The sequence below is a fragment of the Trachinotus anak genome, unplaced genomic scaffold, assembly GCF_046630095.1.
Source record: "Trachinotus anak isolate AG129_WGS33_773 ecotype Australia unplaced genomic scaffold, CSIRO_AGI_Tana_v1 ptg000007l, whole genome shotgun sequence".
Lineage (NCBI taxonomy): Eukaryota > Metazoa > Chordata > Actinopteri > Carangiformes > Carangidae > Trachinotus > Trachinotus anak.
This window is the reverse complement of record NW_027273858.1, coordinates 507501-527500: the sequence shown is the minus strand read 5'-3', so window position 1 is coordinate 527500 and position 20000 is coordinate 507501. Positions and strand designations below refer to the sequence as shown.

Sequence of the window (20000 nt, the reverse complement as noted above, 5' to 3'; positions counted from 1 at the left end):
AATATCTGCCCAGCACTTAAACTGCCCACACAGTTAGTCTTATTCATCATGTCTCACACACACACACACACACACACACACACACACACACACACACACACCTGAGTGGGTGCCGACAGCCAGCTGTTGCCAGGCAACATGTTGGAGTTGAGTCCAACTTTACAGTGAAGGAAACACTGACATTTAACACAAACATCTCTTCTACTGTTTTCAACTCAGGAGGTTTCAGGTCTGATAAATGAAATGAAGCAGCCACAGAGTGTTGCAGAATAAATAAAATGACCCCCCCATGGAGCCAATCAGTGTGGAAACCTGAAGATGAACTAAGAAAAGATGTTTCAGTGACGTCGGAGACTTTAAACATTTGAAATCAACAATATTTACATATAAATTCTGTAATTTCCATCAAGTTGAAAGGTCGAGATTTCATTTTAAGAAGTTGTGACGTGGTAAATAATTATTTTGACCACATTAGACACAAATGATTATTCATAGAGTTTTTAGACATTGAGGAGACCTTTAAGATTCAGTTGTCTTCTCTGTCATGGATCATTCATCGTTTGTTTTTATAAGAGATCACAGCGGCTGAAAAGATGAAAATCTACTCTACTGACACACGTTCAGATTCATCTTAAAGATCTTTGTACCAGAAGCATTTAATGGTTCTACACAGTGTAAGAACAGTGGGTCATAAAAAGTCAAACTAAATCTAATAAACTAATCTAATCTACAATAATGTCATTTCATCAAACTGATACAGAACAATTATTAATGACGTACAGCAGCATGTACAGGCTGTGGTGTTCGCTCAGCTCCTCCAGCTTCACCACAATGTGACCAGTGTTTGTTGAGATATGTGAACAACCCGGTGACTGAGCCGAGCCGAGGGTCATACCACCTTAAAAAAGAAGCAACAACACAACATCCACAACTTTAGATCAAATAATAAAGAAAAGTTAGTTACAGTGTAATGAGGAGCAGTGTGTTTCTGGGAGCCTGATTCTTGGAGTCAGAATATCCTCCTCGACCTTTGACCTTCTCCTCACCGTCCTCTGCTTCAAAACAAATATGGCTGCAGTCTGCTGGACATTTCTACACGGTGTCTGATGTCTGAGTGATAATCCCACACACACACACACACACACACACACACACACACACACAAATAAACACACACACACACTGACTGGCCAAAGGACCTTCAAGGCCAGATCACATTCTACACACTGGACGGTTGGATGTCCTTCAGACCCTGAATGCATCGTTCTCACTATGTGTGTATTTGTGTGTGGGGGAGATTATCATGACATGATAACATCATCTCATTTCTGCCTTACACACACTCATCATCCTCATCATCTTTTCTTCCTTTTACCAAAACCACTGGATCAGATGAAACCCAGTAAAGTGACGATTCGTTCGTTTGTTCGTTCGTTCGTTTCTCAGATTATGAACTCAGACTGTTTCCTGTCTGAGTAGAAGAGCAGATCTACCTTGGTGGTGGCTGATGGGAATCCAAAGGCAAACTTGTGTGTGTCGGAGCTTTCACTGATACTGAATTATGAATGTTGAAAAACCTCCTCGTGTTGTTTTCCATAACCTTTGGAGCAGAACTTTGTTTTATCCTCCAGACGTTCGACGACTCGTTTCCTCAGGAACTTGTTGAATGTTGATATATTTCTGCTCCATACGCCTGCGCCACGACATCCAGTAGACACATTACATTACTGATTACTGATAAACTATAGTGTAGTCTATGAGCTGCTCCACAGTATATAAAGTAGTTAAAATGACCTCCACCTGTACCAGCTCCAACATTAATGCATCAATAATTCAAATTCATATTATAATAAATAATAAATATTATTCTGAAATGGATCATTCTTGCAAATTTCCCCACTATTAAAGGATTATCTTAAATCTATTTTATCTTATAATTTGGTGCTTTAATTATATTTATATTAATACTTCTGTACTTTTACTCACATACAGTTTGAAAACTTTTACCTGTAACAGGATGTTTCCGTGTGGTTGTAGTTGCTGAAGTAAAACATCTGAGTTCTTTCCTGCAGAAATGTGAAGTGACTGAAACTCTGCGAGACTTAAACCAGTGGATTTCACATCTGATGATTCATCGTGGGAGCCTCGGCTGTCTGCTGGACACAGGGAGGATGTGGTGGTTCAGTGTAAAGATAAGAGCAGGGTCAGCAGCATTAAACTTTAATGCAGACGAAAGGCCTGATGGGAAATGTTTCCAGAAGCTTTTCTTAGCCCACAGTGATGAGAGGAGAGCAGAGGAGCGTGTTGGTTCTAACAGAATACGGTTCTTTATGTGTTCATGCTGTTTGATGACAACTTCTCACAGTCAGAGCTGTTTGGCATCGTTCAGTCTCTGCAGACCCCCCCCTCACCCTCACCCCCCCTCCCTGCTGGCCGATTCCCCGCCTCTCACACGTTTGAGGAGCCCGGGGCGCTTCATATCTTTCTCGCTGCAGCCCTGAGGGGTGGAGACAGTCGTGCTGCTGGATCCTAAAAATGCAATGTCATTTGTATTTTCATTTATTTGCTGTTACAGGAAGAAGAAATGATGACGAGGCAAAGTTTATTTCTCTCATGAAATAAATAACTGGAAACAATAAATGAAAATCAAATCCATAGCTTAACTAACATGACATTTAGTAACAGCCTTAAAAACTGCTAGGGTATTAATTAGTCTATAAGATTTCTTTGTATAAATATTATACAAATCTCAATGGTCTCATTAAAGAAAATAAATAATAAGAAAGTTGTAAAAGTCAACAAACAGCAAAATAAAAATATTCCAATACATCAAATAAATCAGAGTTTCCAGTGAGACAGAGACGGCCCGAGTCCTGGACCCGAGTCCTCGGCCCGAGTCCTGGGCCCGAGTCCTCGGCCCGAGTCCTGGGCCCGAGTCCTGGGCCCGAGTCCTCGGCCCGAGTCTGGCCCACATGCTTGGTTTAGCAGGATCATCTTCACTAATGACTCCACTTTCTGATGTTTGGAGCCTAAACACAACCAGCAGCAGTAAAAAGCTCATGTTAGGCTGTAAACCAACGACACCACGGTCACATGACTTCACCGTCACCACCACTAACCTTCAGCCTGTAGTCTGATTCAGCTCTGAGCTCTTCTACAGAAGCCTTTCCTCTGACAGAGTTAGTGACAGTCTGTAGAAACACAGCGAGGCTGTAAAGGTGGACTGGTGAGGAGGTCGGTTTCATGTTGGACTGATGACGTTTAACGTCCCCGACAACCTCTGTCGTCTCATTTAGACTCTTGTTAGCAACCGGCCTTTTTAACAGATGGAGAAGCTTCTAGAATCAGGACTGAGGGATTTACTGACGGATCTGATGTCAGAGAATCAAACCTGAACATGTCTGAGCTGCTGTTAAACACAGACCTGACTTCAACCAGAAACACATTCAAACACCTTCAGGTTGAGGAAACTGTGAGTGGATTATAAATCCAACATATGTGAAGTATCCACAGCAATTATTTATCAGGAAGTGTTTAATATTAAAGACCAACATGTGACAAACATGTTTTTATCGTTTTATCTCATCTGTTGACTCCAACCACAGATTAAATGATCATCTCTGCGCCCAGGATCCCACTCTCTCTCCACCCGTCCATGCACGGCCGGCAGGAGCTCACTCAGGTTGCAGCCCCGCCCCGCCGGTGCAGCGGGGTGTGTGAACCGAGCGCACCGGGCGCTGCAGTCCGGGCGGCGCTGGAGCAGAGTGGAGCAGAGTGGAGCGGGGCGGGGGGAGGAAGAGGAGGAGGAGGAGGAGGAGGAGGATTGGTGGATTTGAGGACTCTCTGCTCCTGCGTTGTTTTTGCTCGGAGCTCACAGCAGATCCGTCCGCCCGTCCTTCACTGCGAGCCGGACTCCCACTGCGCTTCTGTCGGCCTTCAGGTGAGTGTGAACCCGGGCCGAGCCGAGCCGAGCCGAGCCGAGCCGAGCCTCGTTTCTCCCTCTGCCTGTTTCATTTCCAAACAACGATTTGTTCCATTGTATCCGCGGCTGGTGGAGAAGCATCCGCCTCCGTGACGGCTGTGGCTGTGGCGGGGTTTGTCCCCGGACTCCGGTATCCCGGGTTAGAGGCTTCCTCTCCCGGGTTAACTGGTCCAAGCTCCGGTGGAACCAGCGGAGTCATGATGGCTGGAGCAGCAGCGGGTGGTGTAGCTGCTCCCCCGGCTGGGTCTCCCAGCTTCCCCCGCTCTCCATCGTGTTGTTGAACTTGTGCTGGTGTGTGTGTGTGTGTGTGTGTGTGTGTGTGTGTGTGTGTGTGTGTGTGTGTGTGTGTTGAAGCTGTTCGTGCGCCACAGCTGCTGCTTGTTGTTTTGGTGAACTCTCAGTTTTACTGAGGTTTGAACCTGATGGAGGATTTTATTCTGACCTCCCTGATGGAGATTCAGATGATGATGATGATGATGATGATGGTGGAGGTGATGATGATGGAGGTAATGATGATGGTGATGATGATGATGGTGGAGGTGGTGGAGGTGGTGGAGGTGGTGAAGGTGTTGGTGCAGGCGTGGTCGCCCCTGCTGACCTCAGCCCCAGAGCAGGAACACTAGAATATTCCCACAGTGCCCCAGTGCTGCTGCCCAGGGGCCGGAGCCTCTGCAGGGCCCTGGTGGGTTCTGCTGCAGCTTCCTCTTGGACGTGAACGCAGGACTGTTGTGTGTGTTTGCGTGGCTCAGTTTGAGAGGATTCCCCGCAGTGATGAGACGCGTCTGTAATCTCACTGTTTGCTGTGTGGCAGTGGAATCAGAGGACTTGTGTGTAGCTGCAGCTTTGAGGCGTTTTTTGTTTTTTTTTGCGCAGACCCTGTCTCAAATCCTGTGGAGCAATTATGTAATCAGATACAGGCTGGGCCGCTGCTCCCTCCCCTCCCTCCCCCTCTCCATTTCTCCCCCCTCACCTCTCCCTTTTCCTCCCAACCTTCCTCCTCCTCCTCCTTTCACTCGCACTGTTTCCTCCTCTACATATCTTTCTCTTTATCTTCTTTCTCACTTCAGTTTCTCTCTTATCATCATGTCCCCCCCCCCGCTCTCACCCTCCCCCCACCCCTCCCTTTATTTCTTTGATGCAGCAACTGGGGAACATTTGGCAACTTGTTGCCTGGAGCCTTTAAAATGTCACCGTGAGGCGTCGACTCGTCCTCAAGTCACTGCTGCTGCTCAGACAATGAAGCGTTTGACAATAAAGTTTTGTCCTTTTGAATGTGTCAGTTTTACAGGAAAATGAGTTTGATAGTAAAAATGTTAAAATCCATGAATGTTTTCCAGTAAAACTGCCCTGCCCCCACAGGGAGGTCAAAGGTCAGGGATTCAGAGCTCAAGGACAGTGGTGGAGGAGGAGGAGGAGGAGGAGATGAAGGTCAGCTCGGGATCTTTGCTTTAATGATAAAATCCTGCATCCTAAATTACCCACAATGCAACTGGACCACCAACAGTTTAGTCAGAGACTCTGGACGTCTTGTTCTTCCAGGCGCTAATGTAGCATGTAGCACGTAGCATGTAGCAGAGGAGGAGCAGGCCACAGCTACAAGTCAAGAAAATAAATTAATAGTTAAGAAATAACATCCGTCAGTTTCACACATATCAAATTTGAGAAACTGGAACCAGCAAATATTCGTTCGACCTGACGATGAATCGATTATCGGAACATCTGCAGATTCACTTCCTGTCGCTGGAGCAGCTGAGCCTGTGTTTCTGTCGTCGTCAGATCTGCTGTTTGTGTTCACAGGCTCTTTAAGTGAAATGGAGCGAAGCCAGAGAGGCGTGTGGGAAAACGAACAGGAAGCGCCGGCGTTTATGGGAAATTCATGGTTTTAATTTGGAGAAGCACAAACTACTGAGCGCAGCCTCTTCAGGATGTTTCCAGGATCAGTTTGCTCTGATTTTACTTGTTGTTCCCTTTGAAACTGCTGTTGTTGTTTTCACTTCCAGCTTTTAACTTGATGTATCGATCGGATCAGATACTCATCCTCAGAGGTTGAGTCGGGTGTTTGGCTCATTAATGACCTGCAGGGACGTTTTAGGTGGACTGATGCTGCTGAACGCTGCCTCCGGCTGCAGACTCTCTCCTCTCTAATGCCTCGCTGGAGCTGGAGCTGGAGGCGGTGGTGATGATGCAGTTTGCGCTGGGCCCGGCTGCTCTGATGCAGATCTGAGCTGTAACTCATCGGCTCTGCTGCAGCGTCTCAAATAGCACAACAGCTTCATCACGTTAACACCAGGCGAATATTAAACCCTGTGTCCTCAGCTGTGCAGCACAGGAGACACTGACTTCAGATCTGATTAGAGGAGAAACTCATGTAGAAAGACAGAGTCTGGAAACCTGGACCTGCTCCCGAACAATACAGGTTTTCTGAAATGTAAAAAGTCTGATTATTCATCCTTCAGTGAATAAAACTTTATTCAGGTTGACAAGTTAAAGTTCCTGCTCAGCTGATTGTGTTTAGACAAACTTTAACAACTTATTTTGTTAAAAGAAAAAAATGCTTTATATAAATATACGTTGATATTCCTCAGCGTGAGGCTTCTTCAGACCTGGTGGAGTCTGGTGAAATGAATCCGAGCTGAATCTTCAGCGTCAGGTTGTGTCTTCACTCGTCCTGTCGTTCGTAGTGACTTTGTTGTTTTCTCTCTCTCTCTCACGTTGAGTTTCTGTCTGTCTCGAGCTCGCTCCACCTCTCCTGTAAACAGATCTGCGAGTGTGTGTCACTGTAGTAATTAGTGCAGAACGCTGTTGACAGAGTGTGAGTCTCTGGCGTCTGTGTGTTTGCTGAGAGTCGACTGGGACGGGGGTCCAGTCTGAGGAGCTGCAGATCTTTATCTTCTTCATTTAAACATCCAGAGACTTTAAATGACACAGAAAGAAACAGAAAAGTTTGGCAGAGATAACAAAATATATGATATAAGTTTTTAATAGTTTGTTTTTTTTTTAGACTTCTTCAGAAAAATCATAAAATATCTGAGAAAATCCAAAGACAGGAAGTGTGTTTGATTGACAGGTGAACTCTGGGAAATGTAGTGAAGCTGCTGAAGCTGTGAGACGTGAAACATGGCGACTTGATAAAATATGAAGAGGAAAGTGAGGATGTGGTGAATCGTCCCTTTAAGAGCGGGAAGTGTATTTTCAGAAACGAGGACACTCGTCAGTGTTTCTGTCGTTGTCTTCTCCTCCTCTCCAACTGCAGACTCTCCCTTCTTCCCTCACACACCTTCATCCCTCCCTCCTCCCTTAGTCTCCTGTCTCCTTTCCTCTTTACCTTCTTTAATATTTTATTCCTGTCTTATATTTTTTCACAACTCGTTCTCTTTTCCTTCCATCCATCCCTTCTCTCCTTTTCTTCCTCTCCTTCTCCTTACATTTCCCTCTCTCACATCATGAACAGAGTTTGCTCCAGCTGAAACGAATCAAAGCCTTTTTCAAAATAAAATACCATTTATAATATAAATTGAAAATGTTTGGGTGACATTTTATTGTGAAGGAGACGGCTCGGTTCACACCTCCCTCCTCCTCCATCTCCGTCCTCCCTCTCGACTCTGAGGCTTAAACTTTAAGCTGGAACAGTTCGGATGAGAAGGAAGAGAAAACTTTATGTTGAGTCCCTGAGGATCAGAAGGGAGGAGGAGGGGATGGGGGTGATGGATGAAGGGGGGGGGGGGGCAGGCATGGGAGAGGAGAGGAAAGGGAGAATCTGCAGATACTGAGATTAGGGATCAGAGTCGTCTCTGCAGAGGAAACAGAGGAATCAGCTTCTCGTCAGTGAGACTGAGACGAACCCTGGAAACACCATCAACACTGCACGATGAGCTGTGATGGTGAGGATGATGATGACGATGATACAGGATTAATGTCGACTGTCGACCTTTAAATCCTCCTCTAGATGTTCACTGACAACATCTACAATATCTAAAAAAAACTAAAACTAAATTAACAAGGAGGTGAAGAGGAGGTGAAGAGGAGGAGGAGGAGGAGGAGGAGGAGGACAGGACTAAAACGTACCAACTGAAAGGAGGGAAGAGGGACGAGGAATGTTCTGGAAAATGTCCAGCAGATAGGAGGAGGAGGAGGAGGAGGAGGAGGAGGAGGAGTCGACCAAACGCTGCAGGTTTTACTACACGTCTGTTGTAGCTGAGCTCAACTCTGGGAACAGAGTTGGATTCAAGGTCCACTTGTTGCAGCTTTCGAGCGTTTGACATGGTCTTCATCAGCTGTTGAAGCTGCAGATGTTCAGACTTCGTTACTCTGAGCTGGTTCAGGATTTAAACCTTTTCAAATGAAAGAATTGAAAATAAAATGTTTTCTTTGAAAGTAAAGCAGGTGGAAGAGGAAGTAAAGCTTTTGTACAAATTCCAGCTTTTAAAGTGACAGATTTATGTGAAGTTAATGATCAGTGAAGCGTCTCCAGGTGTCAGGATTTCACTCAGTGGACGAGGCAGAGACAGACGCTGACATTAAACCTGAAGGATGTGGCCCCTGCACTGAGACACAGCTGATGTACGGACACTTTTCTGTATCAGACTCGTTCTCACAGACTGGAATTGCTCTGATTGGTGCAGGTGAGGGGCGGAGCCTGGGTGCAGCGAGCAGGGGAAACATCAACACGCCTCCTCACTCACTGTTAGTTCTCAGTGTCTTAATGTCTGGTTCTACTGATCAGAACGTTTGTGTTCTCACATCCAGCTCCTCAGGGCTGCTGTGTGTGTGTGTGTGTGTGTGTGTGTGTGTGTGTGTGTGTGTGTGTGTGTGTGTGTGTGTGTGTGTGAGATCGCTGGGAATGTGAAAGACGTCAGATCCTTCTTTTCTGAAGAAACTGTTTTTTACTCTTTATCATTCTTCATTCTTTTCTGCCATGACACAGTCTGACACACACACACACACACACACACACACACACTCACACACACACACAAGATATCAGTGAAGCATGGCATGTTTGAGAGTCTGCTTCTTTTCCGTCTTCTGCAGTGTGTGTGTGTGTGTGTGTGTGTTTACATAGCTGGGTTACATCGGGGTGAACAGGTTTGACCTCAGCAAACACACATGAAACTCTTGTTCTTCTTCAGCCGTTTTTCTTCTCCTCACATCGAACCTGCGTTTTTATTTTTTCCCTCCTGATGTTTTTGATGACATCACAGATCGGATGTTTTTGATGACATCACAGATCGGATGTTTTTCATAGATGGAGTTTTTAAAGCTTCATGAATCTGAGCTCATCACCAAAGCAGTTTAGCTCATAAATGTTAATTTCCATCCAAGAAAGAAGGAAAAAAAGCTGCAGCTCCACACTGGTGATATCTCATGAATAAAATATGTGAACACAGTGTTTATAAAGACTATGCACTGATTTGCAGCAGGAAGTGTTTTCCACTCGCTCAGATTCGTCAGTTTGTGTCCTGATAGACGGCGGCGGTGGCGGCTGAGGCGATGGAAAAATCAAAACACACAGACTGAGGCGTGAGGAGGAGGAGGAGGAAGAGCTCTGAGTCTCTGACACTGAGTCTGACTTTGTGAGGAGCCGGTCCTCTGATCTCCGACTGTTCACCTGCTCACTTGAGCTGCTGCCTCATGAGTTTTACAGATGTCTGATGATGATGATGATGATGATGATGAGGCAGCGAAACGTTGAAAGAGACGAAGAGGAAGGTGAGGACAGGGACCAGGTGATGGACTGATAACAGTGTTTGCTGAACAAAATGACCCCTCCAGGCTCCTGTAGGAGAAAAGTCTTTGTTACATTCATGTTAATTTCAGGGCTGATGAGAAAAAGTGAAAAGTTGTTGTGGTAAAAAAACGGGACTGTTGTTAAAGTTGCCTCCTGATAAAAGCCCCCGCAGGATGTGTTTCAGAACCCAAAGATTTTCAGTGTATCAGGACAGAAAAGTGCAGCTGAAATCATGGAGATTAATCGGTTCATTATTTATTATTATTATTGTCATTATTAATCATTTTCAAGCAGAAACTTTTCCCAGTTTCAGCTTCTCTTGTTGTTTTACTATATTTCTTTGTCTCGTGATGTTTATCAGTTTTTAACTGTCGTATATTAATGAGACAGTAAATGATCCGGATATTTATTAGACTATTTATTAGAATATTTATTAGAATATTTATTAGAATATTTCTGATTGAAATATTCTCGGTGTAAAGTCGTTCAGTCCAACAGTCAGGTCCTCTCACTTAATACACTCAGACGTGTGTGTGATGGATTGTTATAGTAATATGACGTATTATCCACACGTGTTTACTTTAACACACACACACACACACGCACCCTGCGTTGACCTTCAGCAGGACTCCATTTAATTTGATCTCCATGTAGCCAAAGGCGTTTCTCTCTCTGACTGACACACACACATGCACACACACACACACACACACACACACACACACACACACACACACACACACACACACACACACACACACACACACTACGCTCACATTCCTGATAAATGAAATGTTCAGTTTGAGGCCTCCAGATGTGGTCAGACTACACGCCACCATGTGTGTGTGTGTGTGTGTGTGTGTGTGTGTGTGTCTTTGTGGTCTGGTCTCCTGAAATGGCAGAAGCAAAGTTGTGTTGAAGTTGCTGGTTCAAATCCCTGTGCCAGGAGCATCTTGGGAAATCAGTGATGGTTGAGTTTAAAGGACAAAAAGCACAAAATAAAGGTGAAGCTCTGCTGCGTCACTGTGTGTGTGTGTGTGTGTGTGTGTGTGTGTGTGTGTGTGTGTATAAATATACATAGTGTGTGCACGCCCTGAAGCACTGCTGTAAAAGCGAGGGAGGGGCCGACAGCCAGAGACAGAGGGAATGATTGGCTGAAACTGGAGCGCTGCCTCTGGGCTCCGGACCTGCAGACTGTCTGGACGGTTGTGGACTGAGCCGAGGCCCCGTTCACACTGCACCACAAACCTGAACCTGTCTCTGATTCGATTCGTCAACGTCTGACCTAGTTCTTCCTTCTCTTTGACCGTCCCTTCACAATAAGAGGTTAATATACTGATTTAAAGAATAAAAGCTGCCTCACACTGGACTGTCACTGGTTCATGTGAACAGCTGGTGTTGACATCAGCCTGACAGCTGCAGACAGATGTTCACAGACTGAAGAGAGTGGAATCCACACACTGTTCACTCCACTTCCACAGCACCAGAGAGTGTGTGCACGTTTTATCAGACATTTGACCTTTAACCCCCCCCTGCTGCCCTGACACTCGCAACATGTCACCACTGCACACACACACTGCTAATTTACATTTTTACAGAGAAAAGACACAAAGACAAAGATGGATCTCAGGATTTAAAGGAGCTGTCTGTAAGTGTTGCTCTTGCTACGTAGCTAACGTTAGCATGAACAGCTGTTTACTTTAAAAGAATCGTTGTGAGTTCAGTATCAAACTTGATCCCTTTACTTTGAGGTGGAAAACGCCAACGTTAACTCTTATCTCCATCACAGCTTCTCTTCCACTGAAGTTAGCATGCTAACCAGCTAGCCTGGTCCCGTCTCGTTACTTTCCGATAGCGACTCACTGCAGCCTCTTGTCACGTAATGTGCACGTACTCCACAGAATCATTATTATATAAAAGCTGCTGATGTAAACGAGACCATCTCGTTGCAGCCTCACCTGTGCAGCTGCAGTCTCTCCACCTGTCCTGAAGTCAGAGTCATATTAAAGTTTGTGAGAGGTAACGTCTCAATTTTCACTCTCATGACCTGAACGTGTCTGAGACTAAACTCAGTGACGGTGACTTCACCTCTCCTCCTCCGCTGCTCTCGTTCCCTCACACAGCGTCATCAGCTGACTGATGCCTCTGTACAAACCTCCCTCCTGTGCAGTCGTGTCGGCTCAGCCGTGTTCGTGCACGTGAGGACAAACGTCTTCGTCTCTCTGGTTTCATCAGGAACGTTTCTGTGTGAAACGAACATTTCTGGAAATTTCAGATCAGCATCAACTTCAGCTGCTTTTTTTTTTCAGTGTTGCTATGACGATAGAGAGGCTTACATCATTGACCCCTCCCCCTCCCTCACCCCTCCCATCTCCAGGGCACAGCTGTAACACAACCCCAGATGACTCCATGTCGACTACATTGTGTGTGTGTGTGTGTGTGTGAGTGTGTGTGAGAGAGACAGGATGTGGTCCAGTTCTTTGTGTTTAAGATGAAATTTATTTCACATCATGAATTCGATGAAGAATCTTGTTCTGACTTAAACTTTTGAAACATTCAAATTACATTTTACTTTTTTGAAAGTGTTGAAGTTGATCAATTATTTATTTATTTAATATATTGTATTAAACACATAATGAAGATTATGTGCATTTTTAAAGTTTTAAAGAGAAGAAAAACCAGCTTTTGTAGTAATTGTGTTTCACTTGAAGTGAAATGGAAAAAATATTTTGGTGAAGAAGCCAAGATATTCTACAAAATAAAAACTAAATAAATAATTTTTTTTTTTTTTAATTTGTGTTAATAAGTCAAATTGAATTATTTCTATAAATACTGAAAACATTTTCTCCTCCACTGTCAAATGTTCACAAACAGAGAAACTGGTTTCACTTGGTTTTATAAGCTTTAGGGTGAAGACATGAAGTGTGTGTGTGTGTGTGTGTGTGTGTGTGTGTGTGTGTGTGTGTGTGTGCGTGTGTTTGTGTTAAGGAGCTTTACACCAGCGTATTCCTTACCCACAAATGCCTGCTGACACACTTGGCATGATGGGAAATGAGTTTGATGATATTGGACAGAGAAGGGGGGGGGTTACATGTCCTCGACCTCACACACATTCATGAGGATCTATATACACACACACACACACACACACACACACACACACACACACACACACACACACACACACACACACTCAGATGTGTGTCAGGTCATGTTTCCTTGAGTCGAGATGTTTGAACGACGACAGATTTTAAAACGTCTCATGAAGCTTTGAGTTCAGTTTCAGTGATTCAGCATTGAGCCGCAAAACTGAGTCTGAATTTTAATTTCATTTAATTGTCAATTATCTTATTTTGTGTTTATTTTTTAATTAGTATGTGGTGATGGAGGAAACCTCTCTAAACAAACATTTAGCAGCTGAAACACATGAAGCGTTTCAGTAAAAACAAACATGATTAAACCTGCTACAATAAAACACACGAAAAAATCCTGTAGCTGAAAAGGTTTTTGAGAGGTTCAACTCATGATCATTTTCATCACTGATTAATTTCTCAATCATCTTATTGATTAATCATTTGTTTTATAAAACGTCGGAGTTGAATCTGACGTCTTCAGATGTCGAGTTTTGTTCACAGGAGAAAACCTGATAAATATTCTCATCTGAACTGTTGGAAATTTTCCATTTGTGCTTGAAAAATTGCTGATGTGATTGATTATAAATAAAGTTGCTGATTAATTTTGTCGATCAACTAATTGATTAATCACTAAATTGTTGCAGCTCCACTGTTAAACATCTGCTGGAAACTAAATCTGCGTTTCCCATCAGCCTCTGAGCTTCCTCTGCCCCCACCCTCTGTGGAATTTCAGGCATTACAGCTGAGTTAGAGGTGCAGAGACAGACAGGTGAGTCAGGGCGACAGGTGGTTGAGTTGAGCCTGCTCTGTTGAGGAATGTGTTTGATCCTGTTTTAACACTGTGACCAGCAGGAAGCAGTGGAACAAAGAACTACAGTTACTGTGAACACACACACACACACACACACACACACACACACACACACACACACACACACACACACACACACACACACACACACGGGTCCTGTGGAATAGATTAGATCTGACATCCCACAATGCACTGCAACATGAGCCTGGCAGGATTGTGGGCTGCAGAGAGAGAAAGTGTCTGGCAACTGGCCAGGGTGAGATGATGGGATGTATCGCCATGACGACACAGCAGACCCTCCAATCTGGACTGTGAAGAGCCGAGCGTTTGCGTGCAGTGTGTGTGTGTCTGTGTGTGTGTGTGTGTGTGTGTGTGTGTGTGTTCCCATGTTGTGTGAGGGTTTTGACAGTCGTGATATTTTTGGACTGAAGCTGCTGCAGCTCGAGTGTTAAAGAAACGTTCTGGACATTTTTTCTTCTGTTTCAGATTGAAAATCTTTTTCCTGGTGTTCAGATTTTTTTTTTTCAAAATCAAATCAGGAAAACTTTATTTGTATGAATGTTGAGCTGACAGTACCATCAGAACTAAGCAGCATGTGAAACCAGGACAGTGACAGTGCTGCTTCTGCTGGGCGTGTCAGCAGTGCACAGAGGCAGGTCATGTGACAACAATGAACCAATCAGCTCCTCAGGCGTCGCTTCACACTTCACGACGAAGAACTAGACAGCATCTGATTGAAAGGTTTTGGTTGCTTAGTAACAACAGGTGTAACTTTTGCACAAACTCCCGAACACGTTGGATAAAAGGATGAAAGCAGCTGCATCCGAACGACCTGATGATGTTTTATCGATTAGTTTGATTAGTTAGTAATTGAAAAAGTCCAACTGTCCAAAGGTTTTCAGTTTACAGTGATAGTGAAACCATTTTAATTAATTTTTAATATAATTAATCGTTTAGATGATTTTAGATGATTCACTGTTTCTCTCATGTGATGGTTTCACTTTCACTCATGACTCAGAAAATGAATCATTACAAAAATAGTTCCAATTATTTTTCTGTTGCTCGACTAATCGATTAATTAATCAATTCAACATTGTATCCTATGAAACCAGTGGTGTTGTTACTACAGGTACAACAGCAGCCTCTTCTCTACTTTAAACATCCTACACTCTTCCACATCTTTATTATTTCCTGAGTTTGTTTCCTGATGTTTGGTTTGTGAGCGTTAACACATTAATTCACATCATATGCATTTTATCAACCAGGAGCAGATCATGGACTTTAAACTAAGAATTCATCGAAATACAATATTCACCTTCCACTGGGCGACTTCCGTCTGTATTGTATTGGACTTTTATTCTGAAAGGTCAGAGGTCGGTGACTTTACAAGAGACTGAACAGACGGACAATGAGGGAAATATTCAGACTGTGGTTTGAAACAGAGAGTGAACATCTGCAGAGTCGGTCATCTGAAGGCTGGGTGTGTGTGAGGCGTACAGAACACATCTGGTCCTGTGGGTCATGTGGTTCTGTGTGTGTGTGTGGGTGTGTGTGTGTGTGTGTGTGTGTCAGATTAGCTCTGGCTGTCACTGAAAATCATGACTGAAGACGGCAGGGTGGAGGGAGGAGGAGGAGGAAAGGGAATAAAAGGACGAGGAAGAGAAGAAGAAAAACGCAGATTTGGAAGAGGAAGAGGATGATGTGTTGACCGAGATGGAAAAGGATGGGTGGAATGCAGAGAGGATGACGTAAGAAGTGGAGAGGGTGGAGGAGAGAAATAAGGGTGGAGCAACAACAGGAAAATTAAAGGAAGGGGGAGAAGGAGGGAGGATGTTTTCAGAGTAGACGAGGACGAAGGGTAAGAACTGGGCGGGAAGACGAGAGGACGATCAGCGCTTTCAAACTTTACATTCTCTGATGTATTTTATTCTCTTATATCCTTCCCTCCCTCTGTCTTACTCCCCCTCTTCTCCCCCTCTCCCTGCCCCCACACTCCCCCTACCGCTCCACCCTCCTCCTCTGTCATCCGTCCTGCTTCTATCAGAGTTTGGGAACAACCAGTTCTCTGCAGATCCAGTCGCCAGAGACTGAACCTCCACCCAGCGCACACACACACACACACACACACACACACACACACACACACACACACACACACACACACACACACACACACACACACACAGGTTTTATTGCTCTGTAAAGCCTCCGTCTGCTTCTCTCTCAGCTTCATGTGAACTAACCTGAACTAACTCGTTTCGTTCATATTGTAGAAATTCAGCTGTTTTATTTCTGATCATAATAAAGTTATGATTGATTATAGACAGAGTCGTCTCCTCCCCCTGTCTCCTCTCCTGTCTCCTAATCTTTAATCTTTGATTTAAAAAGTCAACAGGAATCCTGTCAACTGTGACTCCCAAGGTGCATTTCTGTAACAGATATCCAATCACAGAGCTCCTGTTGTGTGCTATGCTAAAGATTAGCCTGAAGACAACACTGTAGAAACAACAGGCTGTAAACAAAGATGGGCGGAGCTGCTCCGCCGTTGCCATCTTGGCAGAGCCTGACTCCGCCCCTAACTCCCAGCTAATCCAAAAATGGGCATAGAGGTGGGGCGTGCTGGTTTGTGGCAATCATACGCTCACCCACCTGTCACTCAAAGAGGCCACGCCCTCAATTCTCCATCACTTTTGTCCTTATTGAAATGTAAACAGTTGAGTTGTATAAAATTCAGCCGTACAGTTTTCATGAAGGAGGAAATTCTCTCTAGAGACCAGGACAGTTTCTGTACCAGGCTGTAAACATGTTTATTTCTCAGAACTTCACACAACATTTCACACAAATGTTTAATAATTCATGACTGTGGATAAACAGCAATGTAACCTGGAACTAGTTTGAGTGGCGGAGGGATACAACTGTGAAATGGTAACTTGAGTTACAGATGTTTCTCTGAGAACAGGAAGGTTCATCACCAGTGTTGTTAAATTGATGGGGCCTAACATCCTCCTGCCTCTGCAAGTTTCATCTGTCAGTTTGGAGAAAGTGTCATTGGTTTAAAATGGTCTATTCTACGTTTTTGTCCTGTCAGGGCTCCTGTAGCTGTCTCTGGTATTAAGTCAAATGAAACTGGTGTCTCAGTGTGAGCGCTGCAGTAAACACTCGTCCTCCTCTGAGAGATGGACGGATCAGAAAGACTTCTGAAGAGTCCTCTTGACCTCCGCTGTTCTGTTATCTCGAGTGCTTCGTTCCTCTTCGTGGCGTCTGATCCCTCGTTTCTTTCCTTCCTGCTCACATTCCTTCACTCCATCTTTCCTCAGGCGTTTCCTCTCTGCAGGCCTTCATCTTCATCTTCCTCTGTAGTTCCGTCCCTCCTTCAACTCTTCCCTTTCTCTTTTTTTATCTTTTAACTCCTTTACTCCACCTGTAGTGCGTTTTTAAAGTGAGGTATTCTGGGTAATGTAGTTTTAATTGTGTCAGTTATTTAAAAAAATGTTACAGGGACATATAGTGAAGTATCCTGGTTAGTGCTGGTGGTGGTGGACTGAAACTGGTCTGTACTGGTCTGAAAATGATAAAACTGGTGTCTGTGCTGGTCTCTGCAGGTCTGTACTGGTCCGTGCTGGTCCGTGCTGGTCTGTGTGTCACAGCGATAGAGTAACAAGGAGGTTATCTGCTCCCAGTGGAGCTGCCATTAAACCCACCCCTCTCCTTCGTCCTCTCCTCCTCCTCCTCCTCACCATTTACCTCAAACTCTTCCACTGCAACAAAATGTCGGTCTCTTTGTGTGTGTGTGTGTGTGTGTGTGTGTGTTCAGAGCTGCCGCCCACAGCCGCCCACTCAGTGATCTGCATTTCACTTTGTTTCCAGTGAATTTTTAACAGTGAAGCTGGAGATTCATCTGCATCTGTTCCTGTGATTGTTTGTCTTTGCGTGAAGTCAACAGATAAAATCCCTCAGTTTATATTTTTATATTTTCATATGACGTTACAATGTGTGTGATTCATCTTTAATCTGATGTATCTGCATAAAACAAACAGTTAAATGTCTGTTTGTCGTTAATCCAGTGAATTAAATGAGAATCTTTTATTTGCATTTTCAACTTTAATAGATAAAATATATAAAACAACTGGAATTCCTCCGGTGTTTTCTGTCTAGAGCTGGTCCAGATGTTGAAGTAGCATCTGACGGATGTGCTGTATATGGGCCGGATTCAGGCTCAGGAACCTGGTCTGGCCCGAGTCTGGGCCAGACTCACTTCCATTATTACAGAGTTTCACCTTATTTTATTAGTTTTAACTGGTGTTTTGTCGTCGTATTACTACAGTGTTAAAGAGCTTGTGCTGTTTTCTGCTGTTTGTCTGGACACAGCCGGTGAAGTCGTCACATGTGAATCAGTCAAAAGTGAAAAGAGGGAAAAGTCGTTGATGGACCAGCTTCACTGCATCGTTTTCACTCACTCTTCAGGGTCAGATGTTTTGTTCTTCTTCACTGGTTCTGTACGGTTCAGTTAGTCAAGCGTGTTGTTAGCGTGGCTGCCAAAGGGTTGGTCATGTGACCCAGTCACTGCAGGCTCCTGAGGGTCTCCGGGTTACAAACAATAAAAACGATCGTTTACACTGATGACACCCAGACATCTCTTTTGATTCCCTCCTCATCCTCATCTTCATCAGTCCAGACTGATCTCAGACCTGCGAGCTGGAATCTGGACTTTCCAGATCCATGTGGTTCATGAAAAGTTCAGGTTTTCCCGTTGATTTGTCTCTTTCTGCCTGAAGGTCACAGATCCAGGCTGGAAACAGTAATGAGAGCAGAGAAAGGAGCCTCTTTCTTCCTTCCATCTCTCTGCCTGACAAATTAGAGCCTAACTTCATTAAAATGACTCAGTCTGATTGCATGAGAACTAAGCTCCGCCCCCCGACCCTCGCTCCGTCAATGTGTTGTTGTCAGGTTCCCAGGCGTCTGGACTGACAATCAGCCCGTCTGTCTGTCCCACAGACACAGTGGCCATTCAGAAATGGATATGAGGGAATAATTGTGCTGTTTATCTGAGAATATCACATTTATCCTGGAGCCATTTGGCTGCTGTGTCGGCTGCCACTGTACATGAGGAGGGTTTGACCAGCAGGGGAACCTGAACACACCAGCGTTACTCTGAGCTTTTTACTAGAGTTTAAAGTGCAGTCTGACACTTCAGCTGCTTTCAACACCTCCATCCATGATTTGTTCTTTAAACTTAAACTCAACTTAAAGCTCCACAGTCTAAAGGTAGATGTCCATGTGTTTGTGATTATAAAGCAGGTCCAGGTTCTATATTAATACTGTGAAAGTATCAAAGCCTCAGTCCACAGAGAAATGCACACAGCCTGTATTCAGAAACTGAGCCTTAAAACCAGCCGTCAGGACTCCTGGAACTTTGTGATGTCACAACAAAGCACACCACAAGCCACACCCACCTGGACCCACCATTGCAGGATTTGGTTTCTCTGAGTGTTTATTGGATCACAAACCACAGATATCTCTTCTGATGGATCAGCATCTCAGATAAAACACTGAAGAAGAGTAAAATATGGAGCTTTAACAAACTGGTGATGTCACCTTTGGTCATTACCTCTGACTGATGAGACCCAATCAGGAGGCGAGGCAGGTCTCTGCGTCCTCAGAAACTCTGCGTCTCCGCCCACATCAGCAGTTTCACTCGGAGGCTGTGACTGAACGAGGTTGTGTTGTTTTGAGGGGACAGTTCCTGACGAGCGTATTAGGTAAAGTATGAACCTGATTAACCGACGTGAGAGATGAAGAACAGACTTTCATATCAACGGTATCAGGAGAGAGACAGTTAAGAGATAAGACTGAAGATCTCTCTCGGCTCCGGCAGATTAAATTCCTCAGAAATCAAAGTATCTCACTGATTCAAGTGTGATATTAAGATTTGTTATTGTCAGTGATGCATTAAAAGGGGAAAAATCTATTTACTGATGTTTGTGATGGTTGATTTTTATTTTGTTTGATCCCCTCAGAAGCCCCGCCCCGCCGTGTCACATGGTCTTACTGTACAACTCCATGACCTTTGATGTTGTGTGAAAACATCGAATTCCTCCTAGAAATCTGCTGCATTCTGAGCCTCTGATAAAATAAACCGTCCCGGGGATTTCCACTTAAAACCCTCAAAGTTTGTTCATCTGCATTTTCTGCAAAATAAAACCCAGCGGGCTCCGAGCGGCGACGGGGTCTCTGTCTCATTCATCTGTGTCCTCCGCCCGTCTGTCGGTGCAGAGGGTGGAGAGGCTGTTTGTTTGAACAGGAGGAGAGCAGCCAGGCAGGGAGGCTGCTTTTGGCTGCAGGCTT

At 44.4% G+C, this 20000-nt stretch overlaps 1 protein-coding gene across 1 annotated transcript in view; it reads left to right on the top strand.

The window, feature by feature from the left end:
• Window positions 1–3794: 3794 nt before the first annotated feature.
• Window positions 3795–20000, top strand: part of LOC139622494 (spectrin beta chain, non-erythrocytic 1) — a 101829-nt gene continuing 85623 nt past the window's right edge. The window contains exon 1 of the mRNA XM_071479820.1: window positions 3795–3940. The gene's annotated coding sequence lies outside the window, so the exon portion shown is untranslated. The remainder of the gene's footprint in view (window positions 3941–20000) is intronic.